We start from the raw sequence: 16804 nt of genomic DNA, 5'->3' as shown, positions 1-16804 counted from the left end.
TTTTTTGTTTGTTTGTTTTCCAAATGTTAATTTGCTTGCATGCGAAAAATGCTGCTATTATCTGTCTATAAGTTACCACAAGGCAGGTACTCGAGCAAGTATTTGAGATACTACAACTCTAGACTACTTCAGAAAAAGTCTTGAAAACAAAAAATAAAGAATTATGCTTTTGAGTACATTTAAAAAAGTACAAGATTCTTCAATTTTGCATCTGAAAAGGAAGAGAAAAAAGCTATGGTATAGTAAGTCATGTTAAACATTTAAATATTACTCTATTAAAATCATCCTGGTCAGGGAAAATACAGGATGTTTTTTAAACAGTTTAGTTATTAATAAAGCTTTTTTTTTGTTTTGTTTTGTTTTTGTTTTTTTTCTAGAATATTATCATGGCAAATTTGTTTTGTATTGCCAAGATCAGCTGGGCATTTTGTTTTTATTATGCATAGTCTTTTGTCATTTTTTGTTCTGCAAGTTAATTTGACTGCTGTGCATAAGTGAAGTGAGCAATTCAGTAATTAACTTTTGTGTTTTAAAATGTATGAACTTTAATTAGATTTCATTATAAACAAACAAATGTCAACCATAATTATAAGCTCCCTGGTTTAACCACATATTATCCCTTTTCAAACAAACTTGATGTCAGACAAATTAAAATCAAGCAGCCAGCAATTTTGAGTTGAATTTTACATGATCTGCCAGTAACCTGATTACTTTAACTTCAATATCATTACAGGAAAAGTATTTCAGGAAAAATAATTACAAGAATTCCAACAGGAGACAAGCTTAATTGTATTGATTCAAAAGATGCATGTATATAGGAACCATGCTGAAGGAATAATGTTATCTTAAATCTACAGTTACTATTAAAATGATATTGTCTGGCATGAAAAAGGCAATTTGAGATTGGTGTCTGGAAAAGCACAGATACAAAACTAACTGAAATAATTATCTTTACCCCATTATACTTTAAGCAACAAAATATCAATGTGGAACAACTTGAAGGCATGAAGGTTTGCAGGTTTATTTACTGACTGGTGTATCTATTAGTACCAGGAACAAGTGGAGCTGTCAGGACATAATGAAGGTAAATGATTAGTTAGCACAGAGACTGAGCTCTTCTTCAATGCAATAAGAGTTAATTAAAGTTTACCACCAAACATCAACCAAAGCAGGATGTTGATCAGGTTTCAGCATTAAGTGCAAACAGACAATGGTTGGCAGCAATTAGTGCAGCTATCAAATGACATGCAATGATAATTATACATTTAAAACAGCTAAAGGGCTTGTGGAGGGGAGGGAAGAATCTCATCAGCTTCTTTGACTACATACAGTCAAAGTGCAGGAAACTGGTATCAGATATTTCACTTCAATACTGTAAATCAATAGAATTAAACAAAAAAAAAAAAAAAAGGTTGCTCGAGTGCATTATCTGAAAGAGGACAATTCACTGTACATGAAATGGAAGAAAACTGCAGACGACTCCTAACAAATATAAGTACGAGTTAGATGAAATAAATTACTTTGCCGCTGCCACTCATGCTGACGTGCATAAACAGAGAAGTGTTTAGGGTTTAAAGGCTGCAGCGTAGTTACAAATTCCTACGCCAGACAGAAAGCTACCTGGTACCTTTGGCCCCTGTGGCCTTGTTGGTAGCACAACAAGGCCCAGAAGGCCTGGGGGCCTGCAGCCCGTGACCACAACAAGCAGTTTCACACACTAGCGGCAAGCCTGCTGTGAGGAGGCCTGGTTTACCAGTGGCGATTACCTGCCATCTAAGCCACAGCCCGGGGCTCTTCCGCACAGCCCCTGCTCTCCACCCTTCCCATCAGCATGCTCCCAAACTTGCGCCTGAGTTTTGGGAAAGGAGAAGGAGCCGAGAGATGGACTACATGCTTTCCTCTGTGGATGAGTGCATGGTAGTGTGGCAGGCATGCTGACAACCTGAGCGCAGCTGGGAGCTGGTGCTGCTCTCCATCACGCTCTGTTTCAAAGCTCCTTGTACGCAGACATGCATGTATGCAGCTAGCAGGCCAGTGACACAACAGAGCTGAAATCAAACTTAGTTTTCATCTCAGACTGCCATTAAACGTGAAGGCAAGACAATAAACTTGCAGCAGCACCTCTAACAGCAACACTAAACAAAGGAAAAAAGCCATTCAGCTCAATGGCAGTCATCTGCTGAACACCCTCGGTGTGAGCCTGTGATGTCAAAACACCCCCAGTCCTGCAGTATCAAACAGGTAATCTGTCCCTTCCACAGGCTAAGAGACAGCGTTAGCAGATAGCAGACGGACAGCTATCTACTGTTAAGTAGACAGTAAGTCTGTTACTTGGACAATTCCCCAGTAAACTCTCCACACATTGGAGGCAGAACAACACACTCCACTTGCACTGGAGTAGTGCAAGTTTGACGTGACCTGGTCAAACACCTACACAGTTTCATACCAGCTGAATATCTCTGGTAGGTATGATCTCCACCTCACAGACATTAAGACTTTTTCACAAATTTTATGGACAACACAGGGGCAAAAGCAGCCTGCTCTTCCTAGATATTTAACAGGAAGCAATGAGAAGAGGCTTACCAAAAGACAAGTAGCAGGTTTCCAAGAAAGCTAGGCTGTGACAAATTAAAAACTGATGATGAGAGTGCCAGAGGGATTAGGCAGTAGGAGTCATTGCTGCAGGACACCATTGAGAACATGAATTTACCAAGGTTAAGAAAGAGAATGGAAATTGTCTGCCAAATGTATCCAGAGTTTTTGTAATGAATGTGAAAAACAAACAAACAAAAATTGTAAGGGATATTAAACTTTGCTCTTCAGAGGTCTAAAAAAAACTGTATTTGCAATCATGGCAAGGCAGGCACATACAATAAGTTACCCCACATGTGCCTACTGTGATATTCTTCAGAAGCATGTTGTACCCACCAGTCAAAGAGAGAAGAAGCTAGCTAGAACAGAGTCCCAGTTTAGCAGTCAATATGTTCTTATGGCATGAATTATACCTTCTGAGTAAAGAAAAGTCTACAGCAGGGAGACTGACTGTAGCTTTTATTTGAACTAAACCATGCAAAAATATCAGCAGTGCTGGTTGGTATTTAAATAAGTTGTATTAATTTCTTTTGTCTTCTGTGTAAAATTCAGAAAACCTTCTCTTATGATTGTGAAGACCATATTTATTTTACATGCACTACCTTTTTTTCTTTCTAGAAGCATATCCATGTACATATGCAAAATGCATTAATATGGGTTTTGTTATAATGTTGGCTACCGATTGTGATTTGTGTTGGAATGTGAGTTCACATTGCTAAAATTATTTTAAGAAGATGCCTTACTGCTTTGCATAGTTCCTGGGCTGCAGCCTAGAGCAGTTCTACAGATTTTTTTTCCCCTAACAAACCTCATTTTCCCAACTAATTCTGTTATGCTAGGGATTTGTGCACAGAGTTGGCTAATCCCAGTATTTCCCTAGAGCTGTATCTAAGCTGTGGCCCACTCTCAGCACAAAAGTATCTCCAAAAGCCCTTTCGCCCCCTTCAGCACTGATACACTCATTGGTCCTGACATTTTCACTTCAGCCATGACAAATGAGCTGATGGCTGTGATCAGATTGCACACGAGGACTGCTTTATCAAAGACATATCATTAACTCTCATCACTGTCTTCCATTATGACTCTTTTGGTCAAATCTGTTGTGAAAATGCAAGTCAGTTTAAAAACATAACCTAAACATAGCAACAAACAAACTTCATTAAAAAGCAGAAAAGAAAACCAGACTCAGATGGGATCAGAAAGAGACCAGCGCTAACTAAATGTTTCTCTGGGGATTTAAGTAACTGTACTCAACCTCTGCCCCAGTGCAAACACGGCAGTTGACCGTCTTCAAAAGGTCCCTTCCCCCATCATGGACCGCTAGCACTACTTTGCCTTTTTTAGAGAAACAAAAATATAGCAACAGCAATCAAATATGCCTAAAAATGAAGTCAACTTTTTTTCTTTCCTCTTTTTTTTTTTCCTTTCTGAACTAGCTCGTGTTTCTGCATGTCTGTTTATCAAAATACATTTTTCAAATGAATCCCCTAAAGAATATAAAATTTTTGCTTGAATCACAGCCATATAATCATACTATTTTCTGACTCACATTAAACACACTAGCATAAAATGCTGTCTGAAGCGGAAATCTCTCAGTTCACTACAAATACTGCAACCTTTCTGTCAAGTTAGAACCTAAGTTCCAGTTACACAGTTCTTGTTACATCTAGAGGGTTTACAAAGTATATATTTGTTGTAACCTCTTCTAGCAATTCATCTGAGAATACACATCTAGACAGAGTCAACTGTAACACAACAGATCTTGGGAATGGAGGTCATGCTTTGAGATAAAGTGCTATTCACTTTTGGACCATGCAAGAAGCTCTTTATTCCTGTTCTTATTGGCATCAGTTCCCCCTTACCAGAGCAAGAACAAAGCCAAGTGCTCGTGTGAGGTTTATGAATAAATCAGAGGTGAGCCACTTTAAGTGCTGCCCATGATTTCCTTGTTGACAGTGAGCACTTAAACAGGCTTCTATGACCAGCAACTCCTGGCAAACCTTAATGGCTCCTAATCTGTACCCTGCTTCATTTCAGGAAAGAAATGACCCACCCCAATTTTTCTCAAATCTTCACCTTTTGGGCAACTACTGTCCCACCTTTATAGAAATTCATGTTTGGGGACTGTCCCATGTCAGTGCCAAGTTTGCAAGTAACACACAACATAAAAATCACCATTTTCTTCCCAGAAAACAAGTGACAGCTAATAAAATATTATTACACTGTGCAGCCTAAGTAATTCCTAGACAAACCATACACAATTCAGCATTTAAATTGAATAGATTTTTAAATGAACCTAGAAAATTTCTAATATCTTTGCCTCCAATTGTTAAAATGATGTACAGATATATATACATATATGCTGAGAGCAGACTCAGCCCTTCTGCACAGCCCCAACCGAAATGAGGAATGTTTATAGATCACTGCCATTGTATGTATTTAAAAAATTCAAACCGCCTCAAAAAAAAAAAAAAATTATAACGTTGAAAAATAAACTGAATTGAACCAGTAAGCTCAGGGCTAGGCCAAAGAAGTCTGGTCCAGAAACATTATCGTTAACGTCCGATTGTGGCAAGGAGCTAGGTGTCTCAGTACGTACATCTTTGATGCATAAAACCACTCAGAGACCTATGTTGCTCAACAGTGAAGCAGCAGCCTGCTCAGAGAATAAATTTCAACATGCAATGAAATCCTTCATTTTTAAGGTCTCCCCCGCACACCCCACCCCCTTCTGGATGTGTCACAAACTCCAGATGGCTGAATTTCCTCGGTAGTAGCTGAGCTATCGTCAGGCTCCCAGTTTTCTGCTATATTTAAATACTAACATTTTTGACTCCATTGTCTCTCGTTGCCTTTCCACCCACTCGGGAAAAAGTTGTGACCGCAGCGCTCTGCCCTGTGATTTCAGAGAGTGCTTCGGGCTGGGGATGGGGCTTGAATTGCAGTGGGTGCCTCAGCAGATGGCACTCTTCTTTGCAAGGGCCTGATCCAAGCCTGGGGGGAATCGGAGGCGGCGCTGGACTTTGGACCAGGCCCTCGGTCACAATGGGAAACTGCAGCAGTGCTGAGGAAACTATGCGTCCAGGCAGGGAAAAACCCACAGGCACGACCACGCATGAATTAAAACAGCCCCAGCAATGCCTCTTGCTGGAGCTGAAACGCCTGTCCTAGTGCACTGGCTGATGACCCAGTGAGAAATCGGATTTTGTCTCCCTACAGCAATCAGTTAGTTGCTCCTGCTGGAAGAAGGCCCCTGAGCATATTGCTGCGCTGCAGCAGCGTGGCTCATAGCTGCTGCACACGGGGTGATGCTTCCCACCCTGCAGATGGCTGCAGTGGCATGGCAAGCAACCTGATTTTAAAAAATTTTTTTTTTTTCTGGAAGCAGTTCATAAAGCTCCAAGGAATTCAGGGATTGAGGGGTGACATTTGCCATACACCTAAATAATTTATTTTGGAGATGTTACATTTTCTTTAATTTAAAACCTCAGTGCTGTAAACAAAATCAATAACCATATTTTGATATAAATATATATATATATATAAAAGGATCAGATAGAAACCCACAGGAATAAATTCCCTTTTAAGAAGCTACTTTTCACTCACAGCCTTATTTTCTCGAGTGGGGAAGATATAAGAAGTGCTAGGTGTTAAGTAAAGAGAAAAATTCTGATTTGAAGGTGGACAGCCATGGCTTCTCACATGAAAAAAACACCTGTGTTTGAAATGGTCATATTAACACCTGGCAAATCCAAGATTTTTTTTTTTCTTCTCTGTCTTCTCAGGAAAGTTCTGGCCTTCTGAATAATCAAAATATCCTCAATCAAAAGATGCTCCCAAACAACGAAGGGCAAGAAATAAGTTATATTTTTGTTTTCTTCAAAAAGATGTTATTCTGATCTATTACACTACCATGTTCTGGAACAAGTGCAGAAATAACTGGGATTACTCCAGATTTCCACCAATGCCCCAAACATTGAAGCACTACTAGTGACAGGTGCCTTGTCACCTCAGGTTAGGTGCGTTTCTCTACAAAGGAGCCTCAGTGTCAAAACAGGGAGGAGCAAGCCTTCCACAGCCACAGCTCCCAGGCCCTCAGCTCTGCTGTTACCCGGTGAAGGGAAAGAATCAACCTCCATCAGTGTCTCTGCGAAACCTCCTTCTTACAGACCCTGTGGTGCCTCCTGTGCTAAGCATATCATCCTTGAAAACGGGAATGGTGGTGCAAAAAGAAGAAATTAAATATTTTAAAATTGATTTTATGAAATAATTTTCAACTTGTGGCTAAAGGCCTGATTCCTTTTCTACTAATAACAAAACTGTATGTCTTGTCGGTTTTACACCCACATAACTCCTCTTATTTTGGGGGAATTATCTTTAATTTAGTAGAGGATGAATAGAAAGAATTGGGTTCTGGTTTCTTTTGGGTTTATGCGTCCTAGGCTCACATTGACATGGGCATTTTGTAAGAACTTCTTTGTTTTAGAAGCAGAATATTTGTCTATTAACACAATTCTAGACGTATGTCCAGCGTGCGCATCACTTGTTCAGCAGACAGCATTGCAGCTTATATGTAAATGTTTGTTTTCAGAGTCACCATGGTCTATCATGTACATATAGCCTTTAATTTGTGAACTATTGACCTGAACACCTACTTAGGAATTGGTACAGCCTATCAGATCAGCGTGACTGTCAAAACTCTGCTAGGTTTGTCTGCAAAGAAATCCCAGTTTCTGCACATAAAATGTTCTCAAAAGTACTAAAAGCAAATAAGCTATAATTTTGACGAATTACTTTCCAAATCTCTCTCTCCCTCTCTTTTTTGGAATGTAAAGCTGATTCTGAACAATGTGAAAATATGAAAGAGTATCTCAATATGGCAAGCTTTTATTTTGATCATAAAACTTTGTTAAACTATTCTTTAGAATATTTTGCTTAAGCAGAAAATATCATTCTTCAACAAGACTACCATATTTCATTCTGGTACAAACTTTTCTGGCACAGTTTGGAGCTCAGCAAAAGTTAGAGGAATAATAAAAAATCCAGGTATAAAAGTGCTATGGAGTGATTTAAAAAGGAATAGAGTAGTATGTATTAAAGGCTAAAACTGCTGCCCTTATTTATGTAAAATAAGTTTCTCTCTACAAGTCTGCTGAACCCTGCTATCAATAAATTAATAATAATCCCAACAACCCAACAGAATCCACTAGATTTTTAAGCACGTATCAAAAGATTTTTAGTTTCTTCTGTCTCTGCATCTGTTCACCTAACCGTTTTCTGCATTACATCTTATTCTGTAAAATCTCAAGTCTCAGTGTGCTGGGTTTCTGCCCATTCAGTAAGAATGCAGACATCACATAAGTTATTATTAACCCATGTGTTATCCAGTTCTACAGTGGCTGGAACTTTGCCAGAGACAACACATGGTGCTTGGTTAACAATATTTTAAAATATAAATGAATTTATTTTTTAAATTAACACATTTTTCTTAGGGAAATGCACAAATAAGCTGTTCCCAGAATGAAAGAATATCCCATAAGCGTGTTTCTTTAAAAGAAGTTCTAAGGAATTTCATAGCTAGCAGTAACACATTTGCATGCCCCATAGAAGGTCTTAAATTTGTCTTAAAGGAGAGAATTTTCATCACTTTGCTCTGACCGAGCGCTTTCTGCATTTGCGATTTTACTTCATTTATCCATTAAAAAAAATACAATTTCTTAGAGACGCCTCTAACTATTTAAGTATTATCAAGTCAACTCCAATGCTGAACTAACAAACACATACAAATATACGTTCTACAAACTAGAAAAATCCCCCAAACATGTTATTAGTTAGTCTATCTACCAACAATTTTCCACAGTAGCTCTAAATCGGTTCTTATGTTAACCTGAAAAAAAAAAAGCCTATTTAATATGCATATACACAAATAATTATTCACACCGCATTTGATTTACATACATACAAAAGAACCACTTCCCACTTCCAAAAGTGGCTCAACACTTATGGTATTTTAACTGCCCTAATTACTGTTGAGAGAACATAATTAGAAGCACTGATCACATTGTCAACAGCTAACCAGTTGCAGCCCTGTCTTGGGGCCTGATCCTGCGCTGGCTGAAGTCAGTGGGGGCTTGTACTGACTGCAGGAGGCTGAGGCCCTCCTTGCCACCTGAACCTACCTGAATCAAAATACTTTAAACAACGTGAGTACACGGACGCAGTCCCGCCGAGCACCCTGCTCGCTATGTGCATATATCAATTTCTATTTCAGTAAGCTTTCTTTATTTTAAAAGCCGAAACAAGAGAGTAATTTTTTCCCCAGAAAGGCTTTATATACACCACTTAAACACTTAGCACTGAGTCAGAACTCATAACTTTTTCCAAAAGAGTAATAGTTTAATAATTAAAACAGATATTGACTAAACCCTGCTTCCTCAAATACCAAACTTTATTAGATTATTATGCATCAATGCATAATTTCCATTGGCAACTTTTAAACTGACTCTGTCCCTCCCTGCTGGCCCCCTCCTCCCTTGCTCTCTCCCCCAGGCGAAGTGCTGGGAATCCTCGATACCCAATAGTCAATATTTGGTTTGCCTGTCATGTTCCTGGAACTCTTCTCCAACCAAACCTGTGTTTATCAGCCTTTCGCCGCACTGTTCTCATACATATTACTCCACATGATGATGGAAACTCGGGGCATCTCAAAAAGTTGCTGAAATCCGAGCTCCTGCTTGTTTTCTCAAGTCTTGGACAAACATAACTTTAGGGAGAGCTGAACATAGGCATAAAGAAAGAGGAGCCTGCATTTTCATCTTCCTTTCATCTCAGTCATTCAGTCAACCATTCAGTGCCCTATTCAACAGAGCTTTTCATTATGCAAAAAAATGCTAATCCTTTTCCGATGCTTTCACACTTGTATAAACCCCCATTCCTTCGACTGAAAAGCAATTATATCAGTTTACCTTTCTGTCAAAAACAGGATTAATATTCCAATACCAGAATCTCCTTTATTTTCCTATCTTTTGCTTTAGGAAACTAGAGATTATTAGCGGAGGTATTCCTTAAAGCGAGAATACATTATTTTAAATATGATTATTTTGGGGGGGGGGGGGAGGGGGTTGCAGGGAGGGAGAGCAAAAACTTCAGTTGCTGCGGAAACTCTTTTCAGTGACAGAACTGACCTTCCCTTTGCAGAGGCCTGAATAGAATGAGCCTCACTCTGGTCTATTAATCAGAAACAAATTATGAAAGAATGTGGCTGGACTGGTTGACACTATCCTGTCTTGGGAGACTCAGTAACAGCCTAGTAACAATGTCCTCTTCATGGGTAATGAACAGCCATGACAAATGGGGCAGAGAAACTATTTATTTGCATATGCAAATTCTCACACAAGGGAAACATGTACAAACAAGTGTCATTGTAAGGTGGATTAGGCAAACAACGCTTTCTTTTTAGGACATTCTGCAGCCCAGAACATTAGTCAGCACAATTAAACCAGTCTCCATGGAGACTAATGAAATTTCACCATGGTATGAGTTAAATTAGATAGCTAGTTATGTGTTTTCACAATCCAACTTGAAATCCATTATTGTTTCAGAACAATACAGCAATTGTGCCTGGCTGATCTTTGCCAGCTCAACAAGCTCCTAAGTTGACAATTTGCATATGTTAATATAATTAAGCACTAATTACATGAAACTTGTACATATTCACATGCACTTTCCCTGGGCGCTTCTCAGTTTGAACCTTGGCCAAGTCTTTAACCCTTTGAATGAATTTGGAGCAGCAAAGCTCTGCCTTCTGGGTACAGCCCCAAGGCAGATGCAGAAAAGCTCTTCATTTATAAACACAAAGCTTAATCTGGCTTCTCATATTTCTATCAACAAGGCTAGAAAACATTTTTGTATGTGCTGGGGTAGGAGAAGGAGGTGGGGAGGGCTGGAAGTTCTTTAGAGACCCAGCTCTGGTACCCTTTTTGCATATGAAAACATAAATATTTACCCACACAACACACTATGAACACATGTACTGCCATTGTCACAGATTCTTCAAGAACCAAATTGTCAAAAAATTGCACTGGGCTTTGTGTCAGTGCTCTCAGAGCCACAAAAAATGGGAATGAGGAAAGGAAAAAAGAGCAAGCAGTAACTAATGAGCTTTACATAAATATATGCAGAGGCAATTAAGCAGTGTTAATTACTATGACAGCAGTTAATTGAATATAATTAGATATTTTAAGCTACTGACTAAGGCATAGTTAAGATTAATTTTATTGAGATTAATTGTAAATAAGAATAGATTAACTATGTGTTTTGACAGGCATAAAAAGTAGTTCTGCAAATTAACTAGGAGAGCAGAAACTAGCACAAAAATCATATATTATTTTAATGTCACACCTCAGAATCATCTGCTCAATAAACATGACTTTTCAAACCCAAACAGACAGGAATCTTGAAGAAAAACAAACAGCTTGCAGAGATTAAAGAGCCTTTTGTCCTTTTTCATGTGCATTTCTTTTAGCAGACTAAATTAAGCGAGTCTGGTGTACGTTTTTAGGAAGGAACATTTCACACTGAATGGAAAAAATGTTCTATCACATATGAAATTCATGCAGCTGTGCGGAACTTGGTCCAGATGGTCTAAGACTATAAAACAACACTAAATGATAGACAGTAGGGCCTTCCCAACATTATGTGATAAAGTCACAACCTCATATTTTGACCTAAATTTTCTGTCATGTATTGTTTCCTTCCAGACCAGATAGCTCCATGTTAATTTTTAACGGATCCTGAATATTCACTGGAAACCCTTAAGAAACATTGTTGATAAGCATCTGAGTAGAAATCATAAAATATTTACAAAATGCCCCTTAGCTTCATTAAAACAATGCTGAATCCAAAGTGCAGCAAACAGTGCCCTGGCTCTCCCAACAATACTAAACTGTTCACACCACTCAGCTTAAATAGGTAAGAATGCCTGGTTTTAAATATGCCTCAAAGAAAACCCAAAACACATTCTACCAGCAGATTAATTCATGCATGCTGTTTAAGAAAATTAACAACAAGGCTGAAGAATGCTGAACAAATCACTAATAAGAAAGGAGCTTCAATTGATTTTGAAATAAATCAATAGGTGATTAACACAATATTTTTAAAGCAGCAGAATGCATATATATTACATAAACATATATATTATATTTTCAATACCTTTTTAGCTCTTAATCGAACAAGGGCTTTACAACAGTGAGCATGTCCCTATATTGACTATCAACTTCTTTGGAATGCCTTTAGTCTTTTATAACTAAAATCCAAAAACGGTCTGTGAAACAAGGCTACGACAAGCCATTCTGCAGTGAAAGATTTTAAATCATCCAGCCTCTTCTAATAGACTTGAGACTTATTGAGGTAGAAACCATAAAAAATGAAGAAGGGAAATTTAATCCCTGAAATATTGATTTGCACATTAATATCATATAGGCAGAGGGCAATTTGGCTTCATGGAAATGACACATTGTCGACCCTTGGTGAAGTCAGAGCCAATCTAACTGCTGAACATGTCTGAATCTCAAGAGTTATTAAGGGCTTCCCTTCTTGCCTTTATGACTTTTCTTCAGCCTACCAATGCAATCTTAAATGTATTATCTTTAAGAAATAATTGTAAAACCTCAGGGGTTTTCCAGTTAATGGAAGGGAGGCTAAACCACATCAGATTCTGAAATGCAACATTAAACCCTTGCAATCAACAAAACCACCTCAATTCTCATCCATCCAGTACAGGATCTAATATTGTTATTAGAGATAATCAAATTTCATTGTGTAAATTTAGGCTCATGGTCAGAATGGAAGCAGTAAATTCTGCAATATTAAACAGTGATTTTTCTCGGCCCCCTTTCTATGTTCTTTGCTGGTGCACCATCTTCTCAAATAAACCTAAACTATTCAAAAATCTAGGAACAAAAACGTGTCCCTATTCTGAAAGATGCATGCAATGCCATTTATCATATCCACAGCTATCCTTTAGTTTTAACTTGATCTAGCGGATAAGTTTCGTTTTAGAGAATAATAAACCAGTATCACTGCATAAACCAAACAGCAGGTACTATTACTGTGACTTACACAGATGGTTTACCTGACCTTTCTTTGTTCCTTGGGTAGGTTTCACTTTTGCAGATTTACGACTTTTCCCTCTATATTTCATTGACCCTCTCTGTTCATTATCATAAAAATGAAAACTATTGAATACATGTTTATGTTGACGAAGTCCAAAAAACCCACGACTAAAGGATAAAGAGATGCTACAATGCACTGTGTGGATCTCCAGATCGTACACTATAAATATTCAAGCACAGATAGCACGAATAACTGAATAATCCTGGTGAGCCCCAGCTCTGGAGCCAGGTGCAAGAGGTTAAAACAGCTGGCTAGCTTTTATTTTGTGTGCCTTCCTACCGGCTGAAACCGCAAACCCTGAAAACTAGCAGATATTCCCTCAAGGTTGATTGTCTGATTTTTTTTTTTCCATTTCCACCAGTTTAGTAGGATCCCCCAGTCGAGGAAAGAGAGAAACTCCTTAAATACAGTCAGTTGAATAGGAAGTGGAGCAATGATGATTAAGGCTCTTCCCCTCCACCCCAACCTTCAGCCCCCCGTTTATTTCCACAATCTTCTTTGTGCACCTTCCCAGCCAAATGTTTGTATTCCTTATTTCAAAGAAAAGCACTCCGGATCGTTCTGTCAGTTTTGCCAGTAAATATAAAGTAAAACAAGTGTTGATGGCACTGAGAGTGTTACATACCCAGGCTGTGTTTTTGCATTGCTCTCAATGGAAGCGATCGATGCCCATGTCACAGTCGCGTCCCAATCGCAGCCAAGTCTCTGCCTCAATCTAACCAACAACAGGCAGGGCTGCAAAGGCTTCTCACTACCTCTTCCATCCATCCACCACCAAACTAAAAATATAATGCTACATATGATCTTTTTAAACACTCCACCACCGCTCCTAAGGATCGAGCCACTGAAAATCCAGGGGAAACACAATTGAAAAAAAAAAAAATACACCATCAAAAAAAAAACACCCTCACAGCAACCACCCCAAAAGCACACGAGCCCTCTCTTTCCACTCTCTTTCTCGCTGTCCTCCTGCCAACTACATAATCCTTGATTAAAAACGGAACGAGGCTAATAAAAAGAAAATTAAAAAAAAAAAAAGAGAGGAGGACGGAATGGAGCCGAGGAAATGCAACTGTCAGAAAACGGGATGGTCAGACTTCCTGAGTGAACCTGCCTGTGTCTGGCTTAATGTAAATCCACCATCTTCAGCCTGGCAAGTTGTCTTTTGGTTGGTTTTTTTTTTTTTTTTTTTTTTTTTTTTGGTGGGGAGGGGGGGTGTTATGTTTGCGATCTCTGCCTTGGTACCTAAGGAGGAAGAGGAGGAGGAGGGTGTGTGTTATTGAATGGTGGCTAAAGCCTCCTCGGGACGGCGCTGAGGTGAAACAGGCTGAACCCGACTGATGTGCCTCCTCTCTCGGTTGGACCCAGTGCCCTAAGCAGCCGATGAGAGACCCCCGGCCGCCCGGCTCGCAGGTAACAAAAGAAATACCAACCCGCGCATTTTCTGCTGCTGCTGGGGAGGCTGGGGGTGGGGGGTGGGGGGGGGGGGGGAGAAGGTGCAGGAAGGGAGGAGTGGAGGGGAACCGCCGTAAGTTGGCATCGGATGGGGGGAAAGTTTATTAGCATTTTTTTGCAGGAAATTTCACGTAAGGCAAGAGGGGGAAGCAGGGACGCGTCTGCCATTAGCCGCCGTGATGGGAAGGGATGCACTTGATTCTGGCACGAGCAGTTAGACAGAGCAGGGACCGAGCTGCCTTCTCGCTGTTTATGAGCTTTTTTTTTTTTTTTTGGTTAGCCGTTGCTTTTTGCCTTTTTTTTTTTAACACCTTAGTCTTCAGTTTAAAAAAAAAAAAAATAGATGCCTGTCCCGCAAAACAACCGCCCCCCCATCCCATCCCCCCCCTTCAAAAATCTCAGAAAGGCTGCGCTGAATGCAGCCCCCGACCTTGCCGGCGAGGAGCCTTTCCTATGGCGCGGCACGGCGCGGCTCGGCACGGCACGGCGGGGATGCCGGGGGCTCCGGCAGCGCCCGGCCGGTAGCCGCCCGTAGGCAGCAGCTGGCCGCGCATCCCCGCCGGCGGGGCCGTGCCGTGCCGTGCCGTGCCGTGCTGGGCCGTGCTGGGCCGGGCCGTGCTGCCTCTCCGCTCCGTGCGGCGAAACTGACAGAGAGGCAGGGCGCGCTCCTAACGGGCTCCTCTTCCTCCTGCTGCCAGAGCCGGCGCGATCCCCCTACGTTCACTCTCTCAGCCCCGCGCTCACCCCCGCACAGCCACCCCTGCCTCTGCTCCTGAGAAACCTACCTGCCAAATAAAAGGGGGGGCTGGGGGGGCACCCCTCACCTTCTCCCGCACACACGCACGCAGAGACAGGGTCCCCATTGCCCTGCTGGCACCCCCCCCACACCCTCCCCCCCAACCCCCGCCCGAAAGCGAAAGTTTGGGAGGCCGAGGGGGGTGGAGATGGGGAGGAGAGGGAAGGAGGGTGGGAGAGCGGAATGTGCCTTCAAAAAGCACCTCAAAGTTTTGGGGGGACCGGGCTGCGAAACGAGAGTGCGAGCTCTGAAGGGGCTGGTGAGCGATGACTTCTGACAGCCGTAACGTCTTCCCTAATCTGACAGTACGTCTCCCCACCCCGAGCTCCCGGAGATAAAAAAAAAAAAAAAAAAAAAAAAAAAGGCAAAATAAAAAGTGGGGGGCACCCCCCCGAACCTCTGCTGCAAAGTGAGCGGGGTCCCCCGCTCAATCCCAAAGTTACAGCCCGAAAAAAGAAAAAATCCCGAAACCAAAACAAACAAACAAAAAATAATACACAAACAAAACGTATCCCCCGGAATAAGAGAGAGAGAGAGAGAGAAAGAAAGAAGGGAGAGAGAAAAAGCAGCCCCTCCTCCCCAAATGAGAGCAAATACTGTACCTAAAAATGGGGAAACAGGCAGAAAAAGGGGGGAGAGAGAGAGGGGAGAGATACATGGGATCTGGGGATGTGAGTGTGTGTGTGTATGTGAGAGAGAGAGAAAGAGGCACAGAGAGAGGGAGAGAGAGAGAGCGAGAGCGAGAGCGAAATATCAAAGATTGTGCAAGATCAGCCTGGAAAGATAATCGATACTCGACCTAAATTTAACACAAACTACTCAATAAAAGTTAAAGAAAAAACTTACTTTCCATTTCCCCTCGCAGTTCCTACTGGATCTTCGCCTCTTTTTTTTTTGTTTTGCTTTATTTACTTAACAGCTGATCACATCCAAGTAAACGAGAGAAGGTTCATTAAAAAAATAATAAAAAAAAATAATCCTCCAACTTTATTGGGTGAAAATAAAAATGATTGAGCAAGAAGTGGGGGGCATGGAGCGGTCCTTTGGGGTCCGGGAGTTGTTAAAGCATGTGCCGACCGCGGTCTCGCTGTTTGGTTGTGAAGGGGTTGGGAAAAGGAGGAAAGGAAATGAAAATCCGATATGTCTTTATTCTGCTAATTATTATCGTTTTAGCCCTGTTTAAAAAAATGGCTGATTAAGTTGAGTGCGCATGTCTTTGTGTGTCTATTCCCGATATGCACTCTGGGAATGAGAGAGAGAGAGGGAGAGAGAGGAGAGAGAGGAGAGAGAGAGAGAGAGAGAGAGAGAGAGGGAGCGAGAGGGAGAGGGAGAGGAGAGGGAAGAGGAGAGGGAGAGGTGTAATTAGTGAGGTGATCAACATTCTCCGGGCTGCAAATGACGCGCAGCCCCGGAGCCGGGGAAGCCGGAGCTGCCGCGGCTGCCGGGGGCTCGCCGGGGCTGCGGGAGCCACAGAGGCAGCCCGGAGAAGAAGGGGCAGCAGAAAGGAGCTCGTGGATGCAAACACGAGTCTGCAAACTTCATTAGTAACACAGACACACACGCACAGGCACACAAAGTAGATGGCTAGGGAAAATTAAAAAAAAAAAAAAAAGGGGGGGGGGGGGGAAGAAGGGGGGGCAGACTTGCTCTTTTAACTGTTCGGGAACTTAAAAGAAACGGGTCCAAATTAATTATTCCATCAGGGAGATATTTCTTGCTGTTTGTCTTTCTGTCTTTCTCTTCCCCCCCCCCCCTCCCTTTTAATGGAGATTTAATGAAAAATATATG

General features: G+C 41.2%; 1 protein-coding gene across 3 annotated transcripts in view; it reads right to left on the bottom strand.

The window, feature by feature from the left end:
* ZFHX4 (zinc finger homeobox 4) overlaps window positions 1-16507 on the bottom strand; it is a 107840-nt gene extending 91333 nt beyond the window's left edge. The window contains exon 1 of one of the 3 annotated variants that reach the window (XM_040546092.1): window positions 15863-16507. The gene's annotated coding sequence lies outside the window, so the exon portion shown is untranslated. Of the gene's footprint in view, window positions 1-13390; window positions 13913-15862 lie in introns of those variants that run through there. The other 2 variants (XM_040546091.1, XM_040546090.1) reach the window with 2 other exon arrangements.
* Between the last annotated feature and the right edge of the window lie 297 nt (window positions 16508-16804).

Source organism: Cygnus olor, chromosome 2 (genome assembly GCF_009769625.2).
Source record: "Cygnus olor isolate bCygOlo1 chromosome 2, bCygOlo1.pri.v2, whole genome shotgun sequence".
Classification (NCBI taxonomy): Eukaryota; Metazoa; Chordata; class Aves; order Anseriformes; family Anatidae; genus Cygnus; species Cygnus olor.
The sequence above is the reverse complement of the archived record's forward strand: the minus strand, read 5'-3'. Positions and strand labels throughout refer to the sequence as shown.